This window comes from Chiloscyllium plagiosum, chromosome 45, assembly GCF_004010195.1.
Source record: "Chiloscyllium plagiosum isolate BGI_BamShark_2017 chromosome 45, ASM401019v2, whole genome shotgun sequence".
Lineage (NCBI taxonomy): Eukaryota > Metazoa > Chordata > Chondrichthyes > Orectolobiformes > Hemiscylliidae > Chiloscyllium > Chiloscyllium plagiosum.
The window spans coordinates 2,440,994-2,457,287 of record NC_057754.1 but is presented as its reverse complement, the minus strand read 5'-3'; the positions used below and the strand labels follow the sequence as shown (position 1 = coordinate 2,457,287).

The window sequence follows — 16,294 nt, the reverse complement described above, 5'->3', positions numbered from 1 at the left end:
ATGGCCTTCTTCCCTGCCGTAGATGCCTCTTATCAAAGCTGAAGCATTGTTCAGCAAGTCTACACTGGAGACCAAGTACAGAAGGGTCAGTGTGAAAATGGGAAGGAGATTGGAAATGCAAAACCAATGGACACTTAGCTTTGAGCCAAGAATCACATTCTGGAACAGGACTGGAAATATCTGGCAAAACACCTCTCCCCAGGAAGCGTTATAAAATCCTGAACCTGTCCTCATGGTGAAGTTTACAACCAGCACCACCATGCCTCAGTTTACACTCCCCCACCCACTGTGCCCATAAGGTATGACTGAATATCAACACATTCCTTCAAAGAAAAACATCTAAACTTTAGTTTCATGAGAATTATTTGATCACCACAGAATCAACTACAATGATATCAGACTCAAACATCCATCAATGCATAGCCATAGGTGCATTTAGACTATAAAGATAACCCATCAAAGCATAAACTGATCTAATTGAAGAAACATTGGTGGAAGTGTCAGTTATCTGTCTGCTTTAGGGGAGAGAGATGCTAAATTATGTGGGGGGATGGGGAGGTAAATTATATTATTAGCATTGCTAAGGTTGCATTTGAGGCTTACCTACTGGCTTCCATCTCCCTTCCTGCACCCTCAACTGCAGTCTGTGCCCACCATTAACTACCAGATGGTAGTCATTACAATCGGTGACAAGGCTTCAGTCCAAACCATCCTTTCTCAAGTTGGCCTGGCAGTCAACACAGGCTGACACAGAGAAGAATGGATACAGAGAGGAGAGCTACAGAGAGAATAATTGATTGGTGATAGGATAGTGGGCAGGAGCTACACAGGGAGGAAGATACATGAGACTGGATTGACTGGGCTTGTACTCGCTGGAATCTAGAAGAATGAGGGGGAATGTCATAGAAACAAATAAAATCCTGATGGGACTGGACAAGCTTGATGTGGGAACAATGATCCCAATGTTGGAGAAGTCCAGAACTAGGGGTCGCAGTCTAAGAATAAAGGGTAAGCCATTCAGGTCTGAGAAGAGGAAGAATTTCTTCACTCAGAGAGTTGTGAACCTTGTGGGGAAGCTGTGGGAGCCAGTTCATTAGATACATTCAAGAGGGAGCTGGACGTGGCCCTTGCAGCTGAAGGGATCAAAGGGTATAGGGAGAAAGCGGGAGTGGGTTGCTCAGATTGCATGATCAGCCATGATGGTATTGAATAGTGGGGCAGGCCCGAAGGGCCAAATAGCCTATTCCTGCACCTAGTTTCTGTATTTCGAAGATGAAAGTGGGTGGAAGTTACCAAGAGGGGAACTGACAGTAGGAGGGAGTTATGTTATCAATGGGACATTACTGGCAAGAACTGAGAACTGGGAAAGTCACATTCAGATATTGGAAAGACAGCAGAAAGTTACATATAGAATTGAAACATTCTCTATTAGCAGACATACTGGGGGGGAGAAAATCATTAGCAAAGTAAATACAATGTATAAAGTTAGCACATTTGATGATTTTCTGTGACCATTATACTGACTTCAATTATGGATGTTCTATATAATCCAGAATTTATTGCTTTGTCGCATATAATTTTCATGCCACATCAAATTTCCAGCTTGTAGATCAAGTCTCGGCAGAAATGAATTAGAACGGGAGCCGTGAGGAATATATTTCTTGCAGCGTCTTCAGTTCCAGCGTTCCTCTTGTAATAAGGGCTTCATCCTTCAATGATGCTGTTTCTTAAAGCAGGCTCTTGGACTTGGCACCTAATCCATCAAAAACACAAGCTAAATGTTAATGAATGTAGGGTGTGTTGACAATTGGGAATGGGCAGAGTAGGTTAATCGAACGGCAATGGCTTCTCTCCTCTTTTCCATTTTTCAAAGAGATATTAATGTGCCGGTGGCAACATTTTTCACACTCTAGGAGGGTCAAACACATCTGAGGCTGAGCTGCCATATTTATTGTGTGGGTAACTGCACACCCTGAGAAGAAATGATTTTACAGCAGTCTTCCATCCACTCACCTTCCTTGTAGCTCTGTACCAGGGACATGGGGAATATGCTACATTGGCCAGCTCCCTGCAAATACAGGCTAAACTGAAGACTTGAAAACCTCCTTTCTACAAACTGGATCCTGGATGAAATGAACTGGGTGTATCTGAAGGTGAATAGCACAAACACTGCACTGCTTTGGAATTGTACTGGCTCACTGGGAGTCGGTCAGGGTGGTTCACTGAGTTGAACTATCGGATTAGTGGGAATAGAATTAGGAACTGTTCTCCTCAGTTAGAAAAAACATCAATCAAGAGCAGGAATAGGCCATTATGTCCCTTGAACTTCCCTCTGCCACTCAATAAGGTCATGACTTATACACTTAATGGCAATGTCCTGGGGAGTGTTGCTGAACAAAGAGACCTTGGAATGCAGGTTCATTGCTGCTTGGAAGTGGAGTCTCAGGTAGACAGGATAGTAAAGAAGGCACTTGGTATGCTTGCCTTTGTTGGTCATTGCATTCAGTATAGGGGTTGGGAGGTCATGTTGCGGCTGTACATTAGTTAGACCACTTTTGGAATACTGCGTTCAATTCTGATCTCCCTCCTATTGAAAAGATGTTGTGAAACTTGAAAGGGTTCAGAAAAGATTTACAAGGATGTTCCCAGGGTTGGAGGGTTTGAACTATAGGGAGAGGCTGAACAGGCTGGGGCTGTTTTCCTGCCTTTTCATCAAGGACTGCCAGAGGCAGGAAAGACACCAGACTCTGCCAGCTTTGTTCGGGATTCCCACTTTTCCCTCTGTGTGAAAGATTTGCCCCTTGGGTCCCTTTTAAATCTTCCCTCTCCCACCTTAAACCTATGCCCTCTTCACCCTATCCATGTCCCTGATGATTTTATAAACCAGTGTAATGTTACCCCTCAGCCTCCGATGCTCCAGGGAAAACAGCCCCAGCCTATTCCTTCTCCCTGGATTTCAAACTGTCCAAACTCGGCACAGCGGGATCAATGCCTTACGTTACTGATATGTTCAGAGTTTCTGAGGCAAGGAGTTGCTCTCCCAGACAATAGGTTAATGCCTACGGTTTATAGAACATGTTGGATGTGTTGAAGCTGTACTGTTGTAATGTTGCCATTCCTGAAGAAGGGCTCATGCCCGAAACGTCGATTTTCCTGCTCCCTGGAATGTGCCTGACCTGCTGCGCTTTTCCAGCAACACATTTTCAGCTCTGTTGTAATGCTGTTGTCTTTAACAGTTACAGGGTTACAGGGATGGGATAGGGTCTGGAAGGGATGCTGTTTGGAGGGTTGGTATGGACTCGTTGGGCTGAATGGTCTGCTTCTATACTGTAGGGATTCTAAGTTCAAAAGGGCCTCACATCACTCAAGATTGAAGGTCCCTCCTTCACAGACCCACTAACTCCTGGTGTGGTCACAGCCATTTTCACCTTCACTGTGCATTTGATATTGCTCATAACCTTGGTTACTCCGCAAGCTGTGAGTTTCAGGTTCAGCCTCTTACTATTGGTGAACTCTGAAATGTAAATCTTCCCCTCGTGAAGATGCCTCACTGGAGCTGGCTGAGGGTAACTCCCCTTCTCAACACTGAGGCACGGCCGTTAGCTTAAAGCATGTGCAGTGTGCTTGGTAGACGTGGGAAGGGTTAACACTGACCCAGCACAGTGCCATACAACATGCCCATTCCATTGACCGATCACTGCTGCTAGCCTTTCTGTCTGTGCGAAACAGCAAGTTTCCTGTGGGGCTTTAAGGTGTGGCTGAAGGAGCTAACCGTCAAAGGGTGAGGTACGGCAGGGATGCTGTGAGCACTTAAGTAGGCACAAACTGAGGGAGTTTGAGAGCAGTGTGACGTTCCCTGGTCCAGTCTGTGAGCTGGGTACCTATCCCTGTGGGCAAAATGCCCTCGCAGTAGGATGGCAATGGGTCATGGATAGATTAAATAGACAAGGTCTTTTGGCCAGGGTGGGTGAGTCCAGAACAAAAGGGCATAGGTTTAGGGTGAGTGCGGAATGGTTTAAAAGGGACCTGAAGGGCAACTTTTTCAAGCAGACGGTGGTGCGTGTATGGAATGAGCTGTCAGAGGAAATGGTGGAGGCTGGTACAATGACAACATTTAAAAGGCATCTGCATGGGTATATAAATAGGAAGGGTTTGGAGGGATATGGGCCAAATGCTGGCAAATGGGACTAGATTAATTTAGGATACCTGGTCGGCATGGACGAGTTGGACCAAAAGCTGTTTCCTTGCTGTACACATCTATGACTCTATGCTGTTCACTAATGAGAATCTTGACTCAAATCAAGGGGTGACACTGACAAGGTTTCCCACCCCTCATTGCCCCTTGAATGGAGTGTATCACAAGGGCTAATTCGGGGGGGTAGTGGTTCTGGAGTAGCCAGACCAGGTAAGGATAGCAGATTTCCTTCCCTAAAGGACTGATAGGTTTCTATGACAATCAATGGCTCCATCCATTGAGACTAGCTTTACACTTCCAGATTATGGATGTAGATTTTCTCGCTGAGCTGGAAGGTTCCTTTTCAGACGTTTCGCCACCATACTCGGTAACATCATCAGTGAGCCTCCGGACAAAGGCTTCCAGATTTATTGACTGAATTTAAATGCCACCACCATGTCCTGACAGTACTAGCCTGGGCCTCTGGATTACTAGCCCAGTGGCTGTCCCATCTACTGCCAGCAATGGAACTGAAATTGGTCTGCAGTATCTTTGGGTCAAGTTTCCTGATAAGAAACATCAGGATTGAAGAAACCTAGTTTGGTATCACCTGACTCCATTACGACTGCACTCCACATTGCATTGGTAAGATTAGCACCTGCCATCACTCAACTTAATTTGATAATTAACGCACTTACATTGTGCAGAGACGTGCGAAAATCCAACAACTGCGAAGTTCTTGGAACACTCACACAATCCTTACTAATTTAATGATAATATCCGAATTCTGACGCTGATTGTTAGCAGGCTGTTCCATTGCAAGAGTCATTACAGACAACCCCAATTACCACATTTTCAATTCCAAGCAAACCTTTTAGATCATGACGTGTGCAGGAAATCCAAATCATTTTCTCCTCCCGGCTGTAGGACTAGTGACCAACACTAACCAAGGACTGACCCTGATAGCTTCCCTGATTTTTGGGGTCACTGGGTTAAGCCACCGGTGCAGCAGAAGAAACACTGAATGTCTGGTGGATAACCCACAGGATTACTAAGAAGTTGCAAAGGCAGGCTTGCATTTGGATAGCCCCCATCATGTCTTTCAATGGACTTGTCTTGCAATATTTAAAGTGCAGTCAACATTGTTGTAAAGCTGGACCATCTAAAGTACTAATGCTATTGGAGACATGCAAACCTTTCTCAACACGTAGTTTTGTTCTGTGGATGAATGTGGTTTCCAATGCCATGATAAGGCTGGAGATTTCAGACTGAACACACAGATCAGCTATTGACGTTTGGCATCATTGGTGCTTGCATGAACCTGCTCAAAGACCAACAAAGATAAAGAGGGCTTTCTATCAGGTCTTTAATAACCTCAGGAAGGCCAAACAGCAATGCAGCCAATGCTGTGCTTCTGAAGTGTGGTCACCTCTGCAATGTGCGAAATGCAGCAGATCTTTCACACACAGCAAGGCCCCACAAGCAGCATTGTGTTAGTGAGTGTATGGTTAAGGGTTAATCATTGGCCATAATGAAAAGCACATCCTGCTGGAGATGCTTAGCAGGTTTGGAGAGAGAAACAGAGTTCACCATTTCAGCTCTGTGGCTTTTCACAGAGCCTCTGAATCTGGGCCTGTACATTAAATCTGTTCCTTTCTTCACAGATGCTGCCTGGCCTGGAGAGAGTTTTCAGCAGCTGGGTTACATAATGGCCAGTTCACTGGGGAGAAAGCTCTGCTCTTCTTTCACAATTAGCCTTGGGAGTTTATTTCTCAGCTTTCCCTGAGGATATTAGGTTTCTTATTTGAAAGATGACAGCTGTAGGATCCCTATACTGTGGAAGCAGGCCATTCAGCCCATCGAGCCCACAGTGACCCTCTGAAGAGCCAAACCCACAATTCCCCCATTGTTACAAAACTAGCCCCTTTTTTTCCTAAAAACTGTTCCTTGCTTCAAGGAGACTCTGTCTTTGATTTTTTTCAGAGGGGCAATAAACCGGGCCAGGCTCCGATCAGTCTGGTTTGGTACAGAGATGGAAAGGATTGTGAGAGGCCACAGACTCCAGACCAAAGTGGTCATGTTTTAGTGATCATGTATAATGAAAGGGGAGTGGTCAGCTCTCTCGCTGAGCTGGGCAGTTTTACTTCAGTCTTGAACTGTTTGGAAGTTCAACAGGGAGCTGTGTGGAAACTCTCTCTCTTTCTGCCCTTCAGCTTCAACCTGTGAGCATGTGTTCCATTTATGCTGGATTTTAAAGGGAGTTAGCTTATTGGGACTGTTGTGTAACTTCAGAACAGCATAATTAAGTCTAGCTGGATAGGTTTGACTTCTGTAGGAGTACCTTATTCTGTTCTTGTGTTTCACTGCGATACTTTGTGAATACATTTCTGTCAGTTTTAAAATCTAGTAGTCAATCTAGCTAACTTACTCTGGGTAACTTTCACTGTACACTTACCAAAACAAATTGCAAAGTTATGGTCTGAGCTGCCTGCTTAAGAATGTTTTGAGTGGTCTGGCTTAGTCCATAACCCTGTATCTCCTGTGCTGGAAATGTGTTGCTGGAAAAGCGCAGCAGGTCAGGCAGCATCCAGGGAACAGGAGAATCGACGTTTCGGGCATAAGCCCTTCTTCCTGAAGAAGGGCTTATGCCCGAAACGTTGATTCTCCTGTTCCCTGGATGCTGCCTGACCTGCTGCGCTTTTCCAGCAACACATTTCCAGCTCTAATCTCCAGCATCTGCAGACCTCACTTTCTCCTGTATCTCCTGTGGTTAACCCACCTAGGCTGCATATCCTTGGACGCTATGGGCAATTTAGTATGGCCTGCACATCTGTGGACTGTAGAAGGAAACCTGTGCAGACACAGGGAGAACGTGCAACCTCCACACAGAGGGTGAAATCAAACCTGCATCCCTGGCACTGAGAGACAGCAGTGCTAACCACTGAGCTACTGTGCTGCCTGGAAGTGTGGCTGTCCCTTAGCCTGGATTAATGTCAGCTCAATGTCATGAACCCTCAACTCTGAGGTGAGGCAGGGTTACCACGGCTGATACCTCATTGAAAACTTCAAGAGAGCTGGAACTCTGGAGGTGCAAGGCCTGGTTCTGGAGACTGTGTCCTGCAGTGGAAGACGGATGAACCTGACACCCACTAGCTACCAACAGAATACAATTTGACATCAACCTCTGAAGCAAAATACAGGATCAGCAAATGCTCCCATCAAATGCAAAATGCTGAATCAGAACTCCCCTGCAAAAAAAGTCATCTCCAGAACCGACAGCATTGACAATGCGAGGGAGCGGACTCAAACATTTGTGCAGATACAGTCATTAATCTGGAATGTTTTACTGATCTTCTTATTGCAACTGGGCATTCAGCTCTTTCTCATTACTGGCTTCACTAACTCTTTCCAGATCACTCCCACTACTCCATCCCTAACACCCCTTCCCCCTCCCAATGACCGTGGCAGCAGTACATAATCACAAGGAGTTGACTTATTCAAAATAAATTATTTCTGACTCTCAAGCTCCTAATGATGATTGCTTTCTAAAAAAAATTCTCCAATTTTTTTGCCTCCTTTCCCTCAAAGGTGCTGGTTTTCTTGGAGGCCACATTTCTGCAGTTCCCAGCTTCCACTGCTTTCAGCCCAGTGGTCAATCCTCAGCCAGGCAGTGAGTATTGATAAAGCTATGGAACAGGCCATAGGAACAGGAGGCCATTCAGCCCTCTGAGCAGATCCTGGCTGATCTTCTAATCACGTTGATTCTGTAACCCTTAAACGCCTTCCCTTGATGAAAAAAATCTATCCTTTTCAGTTTTGATATTTTCAACTGTGCCCTGGCCTTTACAGCCTTTTGGAGAATACTATTTGAATCATCCTTTGAACAGCTAACCTGAGGGGCTCTGCCCCGTTGTTCTGGACTGGTCCCCAGCAGAGGGAATAGTTTCTCTCTATTGACCCTATGGGGTGGCACGGTGACTCAGTGGTTAGCATTGCTGCCTCATAGCTCCAGGGACCTGGGTTTGGTTCCCGCCTCGGGTGGTGTTTGCACATTCTCCCTGTGTCTGCGTGGATTTCCTCTGGGTGCTCTGGTTTCCTCCCACTGTCCAAAGATGTGCGGGTCAGGTGAATTGGCTATGCTAAATTGCCCATAGTGTTAGGTGTATCAGTCAGAGGTAAAGTATAGGGTAGGCGAATGGGTCTGGGTGGGTTACTCTTCGGAGGGTTGGTGTGGACTCGTTGGGCCAAATGCCCTGTTTCCATACAGTAAGGAATCAAGTCCTTTAACCAGTCGAAACACCACAGTTAGATCACCCCAAAATCTTAAGCACTCAAGGGAATGGAAGTAACTCTGTGCAACCTGCCCTGGTATTTTTTTAGCCCCTTTACCAGACACGCACAACAAACATTTAAGAATCATGAGGGGTGTAGATAGGGTGAACAGTCAAGGTCTTTTCCCCAGGGTAGTGGAATGCAAAACTAGAGGGCATAGGGTCTGTTTCCGTGCTGTACAGCTCTATGACTCTAACTCGAGTCACACATCCAGGCTCTCATATCCTAATTCAAGCAGCAGCCTCCCCTCCGACCTCTCAGCACAACCGCAGCAAAATCCAAAGATTTCACAGTCCTCTGCTGAGGTTGCCAAGTAGCCGGTGGCTTGGAGTTCCATCCAACACATCAGAGAGACTGCTGTCCTTGTCTCTGCTGGTAGTTTGTGGCTAGTAATGTGGCTAGTAAAGACTTATCCATGACCAACTCTTGGCAGCCTCTAGCTGGTTTCTTCGAACTATTATTCACCTTTGTGACTCATTTCTCAGTAGGCACATCTCTCATTATAGTCAAAGAGTGTGGTGCTGGAAAAGCATCCAAGGAGCAGGAGAATCGACGTATAGAACATAATCTCTTCCTCAAGAGTGAGAGGGTGGCCCAAGGGGGCTGAGAGATAAATGGGAGGGGGGAGGCGGGGGTGTGGCTGGGGGGAATGTAGCTGGGAATGCAATAAGTGGATGGAGGTGGGTTGTGAACATGATATGTCAGAGTAGAAGATGTAGTGGATAGGTGGAAATGAGAATGCATCGGTGTGCACTTTATTGTTCACCTTACTGAAGCAGTTCTCAGAAGGTTTACTAGACTGATATCAGGAATGAGTGGGTTGTCTTATGAGGGAAGGCTGGACAGACCGGGCATGTTTCTACAGAGTTCAGAAGATTAACAGACAACTTAATTGACCCTGAGGATGGATGTGGAGAGAATAGACATCCAGCATGGAAAGAGACCCTTTGACCCAACCAGTCCATGCTGACTTTCATCCCAAACTAACCTAGTCCCACCTGCCTGCTCCTGGCCCACACCCCTCCTAACCTTTCCTATTCATGTACTGATCCAAATGTCTTTTAAACATTGTAACTGTACCTGCATCCACCACTTTCTCAGGAAGTTCATACCACATACGAACTACCTTCTGTGTAAAACAATCGCCCCTCATGTCTGTTTCAAATCTTTCTCCTCTCACCCCGAGTCATGAAAACCCCAGCCAAGTGAAAAGCCATTCAACTTATCTCTATCCCTCATTAATTCATAAACCTGCATACGCTCACCTCCCAACTTCCTATGCTCCAGTGAAAGAAGTCCCAGCCTATCCAGCCTCTCTTTCTCACTGAAGCCCTCCATTCCCGGGAAATTGATATCCTTTAGGTCAAGTCTGAAATTAAGGGTCACTATTTAAGACAGGAGGAGTTTTTTTCTCACAGAATTGAGATCCTGTGGAACTTTCCTCTTGAGAGGTGGTGGAAGCAGAGTCATTTCACTCTGTTGAAGGCAGAGACATTGAGAAAGGCAAGGAGGTGAAAGATTATCGGGGTGGAAGGGAAGAGATGGGAGTGTGGAGGAATTAGATCAGCCATGCACACACTGAATGGTGGAATAGGCTTAGCCTACTCCTGCTCCTTATTTGTATGCTTCCACTTGGCCATAATTTTACCATGAGACTGGGCCTTACGCGATCAGTTCACAAGTGCTGCCAAATTCACTCATTTTAAAAGGTATTCCAGTGGGGAAACACCCTCTTTAAAAGATACTGTGACTGACAGACTTTATAAAAGCTGAGTCTGGCTGTACTGAGTAATCAGCCTGCTGACTTCTTTCATTCATTACATAATTACTACATTTGAGAGATGATGCGATTGAGCACCAATCAATTTCGGTTGGAATCAGATTCACTTAAATATCATTCCCAGCTGATAAGAATTGATTGTCCATTAACCAGCCTTTAAAACGTGAATGATATTCTTTAAGCTTTGTAATTGACTGGAGACAGTGAGACGCAACACAGACATAATCCCTGACCAAAGCAAAGTACTGCTGGATGCACAGCTAATGAGGTCAATTTTGGAAACATAGCGGGAGAAAATTCGTTAGGGATCAAGGAGAGAAACACGCCATGAAATGCAACAAAATTGGCACTTTGTTGATTTGTGGTAAAATTTAGCTCTCAGACAGCACACACCATATGGGATCCCGAGATACAGAGTCATAGAGTCATAACTGTCAGGTGTATTTTACAGTAGGAATGCAATAAAACACAGTGAAAAGATTTGTTTGGTTCCATGATTCGGTACCATTTTGAATAATTTAAGAAGAAGGGGGAGTAAAGAAAGATATAGCATTGAGATAGTGGATGTGTGTTCCTGAGCCAGCTCATCCTTAATGATGGCTGCACTATCATCCCTCCTTCACCGCTTTGCTGTTGTCTGTGTTGGACCAACCAATGTCAGAGTTGCCTCTTGCTGTTAGGTCCTTCTGTCACTGGCTCACCACTGCCAGTGGTGGACTCAGCCAACAACAAAGTCGCTGATCCTCAAGTGCCATTGTCCATTGCTTGGCCTACCTTGCCAATGTCACCTCTGCCAATGTAACAGCTACCAATTCTGATGCCAGGCCCTGTGCTCACCTCAGAATAGTAAGTGAGGTCTCACACCAGGTTTATACACTGGGCTCACTGTCCTCTGCACTGGGCTCGCTCTCCTCCACGTGAGGCCCACTCAATGTCCGTGCGCAAGGCCCACTTGAGATCCATGCACTGGACCCATTTGAGATCTGTGTGCTGGGCCCACTGGAGGTCCATGCAGTGGGCTCACTCCAGGTCCAAGTCCTGGGCCTGCTTGAGGTCTGTGTGCTGGGCTTGCACTCCTCCGCAATTGGCCAGCTCGAGGTTTGTGTGGTTTGCCCACTGGAGGTCTGTGCGCTGGACCCACTGGAGGTCTGTGCGCTGGGCCCACTGGAGGTCCATGTGCTGGACCCACTGGAGGTCTGTGCACTGTGCCCACTGGAGGTCCGTGCGCTGTACCCACTGGTGGCCCGTGTGCTGGGCCCACTGGAGGTCCATGCACTTGGGTCCACTGGAGGTCTGTGCACTGGGCCCACTGGAGGTCCTTGCGCTGGGCCCACTGGAGGTCCATGCACTTGGGTCCACTGGAGGTCTGTGCACTGGGCCCACTGGAGGTCCGTGCGCTGGGCCCAATGGAGGTCTGTGCGCTGGGCCCACTGGTGGTCCATGTGCTGGGCCCAATGGAGGTCCATGCGTTGGTCCCAATGGAGGTCCGTGCACTGGGCCCACTCGAGGTCCTTGCGCTGGGCCCACGGGAGGTCCATGCACTTGGGTCCACTGGAGGTCCGTGCACTGGGTCCACAGGAGATCCGTACGCTGGGCCCACTGGAGGTCTGTGCGCTGGGCCCACTGGAGGTTCGTGCACTGGGTCCACTGGAGGTCTGTGTGCTGTGCCCACTTGAGGTCCGTGTGCTGTGCCCACTGAAGGTCAGTGCACTGTGCCCACTGATGGTCCGTGTGCTGGGCCCACTGGAGGTCCATGCACTTGGGTCCACTGGAGGTCCATGCACTAGGCTCGCTTGATGTCCGTGCACTGGGCTCACTGGATGTCTGTGCGCTGGGCCCACTGGAGGTCCGTGCACTGGGCCCACTGGTGGCCAATGCACTGGGCCCAATGCAGGTCTGTGAGCTGGGCCCCATGAAGGTCCGTGCGCTGTGCCCACTGGAGGTCCATGCGCTGGGGTCACTGGAGGTCTGTGCGCTGGGCCCACTGGAGGTCTGTACGCTGTGCCCACTGGTGGTCTGGGGCTAGGCCCACTGGAGGTCCTTGCGCTAACCCACTGGAGGTCCATGCACTTGGGTCCTCTGGTGGTCCGTTCACTGGGCCCAATGGAGATCTGTGCACTGGGCCCACTGGAGGTCCATGTGCTGGGCCCACTGGAGGTCTGTGCACTGAGCCCATTGGAGGTCCCTGCACTGGGCACAATGGAAGTACGTGCGCTAGGCCCACTGGAGGTCCGTGCGCTGGGCCCAATCGAGGTCCATGTGCTGGGTCCACTGGAGGTCCATGCACTGGGCCCAATAGAACTCCGTGTGCAGGGCACACTGGAGGTCCATGCACTGGGCCTACTGGAGGTCCGTTCGCTGGCCCACTGGAGGTATGTGCGCTGGGCCCAATGGAGGTCCGTGCACTGGGCCCAATGGAGGTCCATGCACTGGCCCACTGGAGGTCCGTGCACTTAGCCCACTGGAGGTCCATGCACTGGGCTCACTGGTGGTCCGTGTGCTGGGCCCAATGGAGGTCCATGCTATGGGCCCAATGGAGGTACATGCACTGGGCCCACTGGAGGTCCATGCACTGGGCCAACTGGAGGTCCTTGCGCTGGGCCCACTGGAGGTCCCTGCACTTGGGTCCACTGAGGTCTGTGCGCTGGGCCCACTGGAGGTCAATGCGCTGGGCTCACTCAATATCCATGCACTGGGCCCACTGGAGGTCTGTGCGCTGGGCTCACTCAGTGTCCATGTGCTGGGCCCACCGGATATCCGTGAGCTGGGCCCAATGGAGGGCCGTGCGCTGGGCCCACTGGAGGTCTGTGTGCTGGGCCCACTGGAGGTCTGTGCGCTGGGCCTATTGGAGGTCCGTGCGCTGGGCTCACTGGAGGTCTGTGCGCTGGGTCCACTGGAGGTCCGTGCACTGGACCCACTGGAGATTCGTGCACTGGGCCCACTGGAGATCCCTGCGCTGGGCCCACTGCAGATTTGTGCTCTGGGCCCACTGGAGGTCCATGTGTTGGTCCCAATGGAGTTCCGTGCACTGCGCCCACTGGAGGTCCTTGCGCTGGGCCCAATGGAGGTCCGTGCGCTGGGCCCACTCGAGGCCCATGCACTGGGCCCAATGCAGGTCTGTGCGCTGGGCCCAATGGAGGTCCATGCATTGGGCCCAATGCAGGTCCGTGCACTGGGCCCAATAGAGGTCTGTGCACTGGGCGCACTGGAGGCCCATGCACTGGGCCCAATGCAGGTCCGTGCGTTGGGCCCAATGCAGGTCCGTGCGTTGGGCCCAATGGATGTCTGTGCGATGGGCCCAATGAAGGTCCGTGTGCTGTGCCCACTGGAGGTCCGTGCGCTGGGCCCACTGGAGATCCGTGCGCTGGGCCCACTGGATGTCTGTGTGCAGTGCCTACTGGAGGTCTGTGCGCTGTGCCCACTGGAGGTCCGTGCGCTGTGCCTACTGGTGGTCCGTGTGCTGGTCTCAATGGAGGTCCACGCACTGAGCCCAATGGAGATCCGTGCAGAGCCCACTGGAGGTCCGTGCGCTGGGCCCACTGGAAATCCGTGTACTGTGCCCACTGGAGGTCCGTGCACTGGGCTCGCTCGACGTCCGTGCACTGGGCCCACTGGAGATCCGTGCGCTGGGCTCGCTCAATGTCTATGGAATGGGCCCACTGGAGATCCGTGTGGTGGGCCCACTGGAGGTCCGTGTGGTGGGCCCACTGGAGATCCGTGCACTGGGCCCACTGGAGGTCCGTGCACTGGGCCCACTGGAGGTCCGTGCACTGGGCCCACTGGAGGTCTGTGCGCTGGTCCCACTGGAAGTACATGTGCTGGCCTTGCTCGAGGTCCATGTGCTGGACACTTGCTGCTAATGTTGACTTCCCCATCAGGACAGGTGGTAGGTATAGAGAAAAAAAACCTAGGATAATATAAGCTATTCGCCCAGTGGTTCTCACAGCCAGACTTGGTTTATCTTCATCTGATGCTCATTTCAGCAACAGATCAAAGGTCAATCACTGAGGCACTACTGCTCTTGGTTGCCATCCAGAGTCACTGAATGTGACTCCATAAGAGGACAGGACCAAGGTCAGCTGACAGAACTGTCCCCGTAAACTAAGCCAGTACCTTAAGGAAAAGTAAGAAAGAAAATGGAGTGAAGGGAAGGGTATTGTTCATGACGATACAATTTATATTCAGTTGTTTGGTAACCTAGAAAAGTCCCATTATTAATGCAACCAGTCCCTGTGAAATGTGGGTTATTTTTATTCATTAATGCTAAGTTAACAGTGGGATTAGCCATTTCAAAATCTTCCATTCTGTACCTCCTGGGTAAGCAATATTTAACGAAGACATATAGCTTAGTTGATAAAGAGCCGACAGGAATAATTTGATGGTAAATTATTCAGCAGTTTCTTTGATTGTGAGAACTGATGAGGACAGACAAGAATGGTTTTCTGTTGTAACACCCACCATTTATCTGCTAAAGAGCTTTCAGCAGGAACTGTTTAGCTTGAAGGTTTTATATATATGAAGCTTTTCCTGTTGGTATTCCCCCTCCACGCCCACTTACCCCTTTCAAAAAAAAAGCATGATTTGAAAGAACCTGCATTTTAATGGCCTCAGGGCATCCAAGTAGACTTTCCAGTAATTATAGAGTCCTCGAGATGCATAGCACAGAAACAGACCCGTCGGTCCAACTTTATCTATGCTGACCAGATATCCTAACTCAATCTAATCCCATTTGCCAGCACCCGGCCCATATCCTTCCAAAGCCTTCCCATTCATTTACCCATCCAGATCCTCTAACGCTGATAACATCCTTGTAAATCTTTTCTGAACCCTTTCAAAGTTTCACAGCATCAGTATGCTTGCTGCATCAGTTATTGTTGCAAATAGGAACCAGCAACCAATTCACACACAGTAAGTTCCCACACACATTCAGCACAACCATGGCGGATCCTCTTGTGGACTCAGCTACACTCAACTGTCTGCTCAGCGGACCGTTAATTCCATTACAGTTTAAAAACCTGAACAGTCGCCTGGAGCTCTGGATCATCCGTTTATGAGTCCCACGGAGGAGTGAGCATGGGCTCAGTCCCACGGCTAAGTCCCATGGTGGAGCGAGCACAAGGTCAGTCCCACGGCGGAGCGAGCACAGGCTCAATCACGCAATGGAGCGAGCACAGGCTCAATTCCGCGATGGAGCGAGCACAGGCTCAGTCCCGCGGCGGAGCGAGCACAGGCTCAGTCCCGCGGCGGAGCGAGCACAGGTTCAGTCCCGCGGCGGAGCGAGCACAGGCTCAGTCCCACGGCGGGGGGAGCACAGGCTCAGTCCCGCGGCGGAGCGAGCACAGGCTCAATCCCACGGCGGGGGGAGCACAGGCTCAGTCCCACGGCGGGGGGAGCACAGGCTCAGTCCCACGGCGGGGGGAGCACAGGCTCAGTCCCACGGCGGGGGGAGCACAGGCTCAGTCCCACGGCGGGGGGAGCACAGGCTCAGTCCCACGGCGGGGGGAGCACAGGCTCAGTCCCACGGCGGGGGGAGCACAGGCTCAGTCCCACGGCGGGGGGAGCACAGGCTCAGTCCCACGGCGGGGGGAGCACAGGCTCAGTCCCACGGCGGGGGGAGCACAGGCTCAGTCCCACGGCGGGGGGAGCACAGGCTCAGTCCCACGGCGGGGGGAGCACAGGCTCAGTCCCACGGCGGGGGGAGCACAGGCTCAGTCCCGCGGCGGGGGGAGCACAGGCTCAGTCCCACGGCGGGGGGAGCACAGGCTCAGTCCCGCGGCGGGGGGAGCACAGGCTCAGTCCCACGGCGGGGGGAGCACAGGCTCAGTCCCGCGGCGGGGGGAGCACAGGCTCAGTCCCACGGCGGGGGGAGCACAGGCTCAGTCCCGCGGCGGGGGGAGCACAGGCTCAGTCCCACGGCGGGGGGAGCACAGGTTCAGTCCCACGGCGGGGGGAGCACAGGCTCAGTCCCACGGCGGGGGGAGCACAGGCTCAGTCCCGCGGCGCAGCGC

At 50.3% G+C, this 16,294-nt stretch overlaps 1 protein-coding gene across 3 annotated transcripts in view; it reads right to left on the bottom strand.

The window, feature by feature from the left end:
* Positions 1–1,536: 1,536 nt before the first annotated feature.
* LOC122543809 (macro domain-containing protein CT2219-like) overlaps positions 1,537–16,294 on the bottom strand; it is a 955,696-nt gene continuing 940,938 nt past the window's right edge. For all 3 annotated transcript variants that reach the window (XM_043682600.1, XM_043682599.1, XM_043682598.1), the window contains one exon: positions 1,537–1,753. The gene's annotated coding sequence lies outside the window, so the exon portion shown is untranslated. The remainder of the gene's footprint in view (positions 1,754–16,294) is intronic.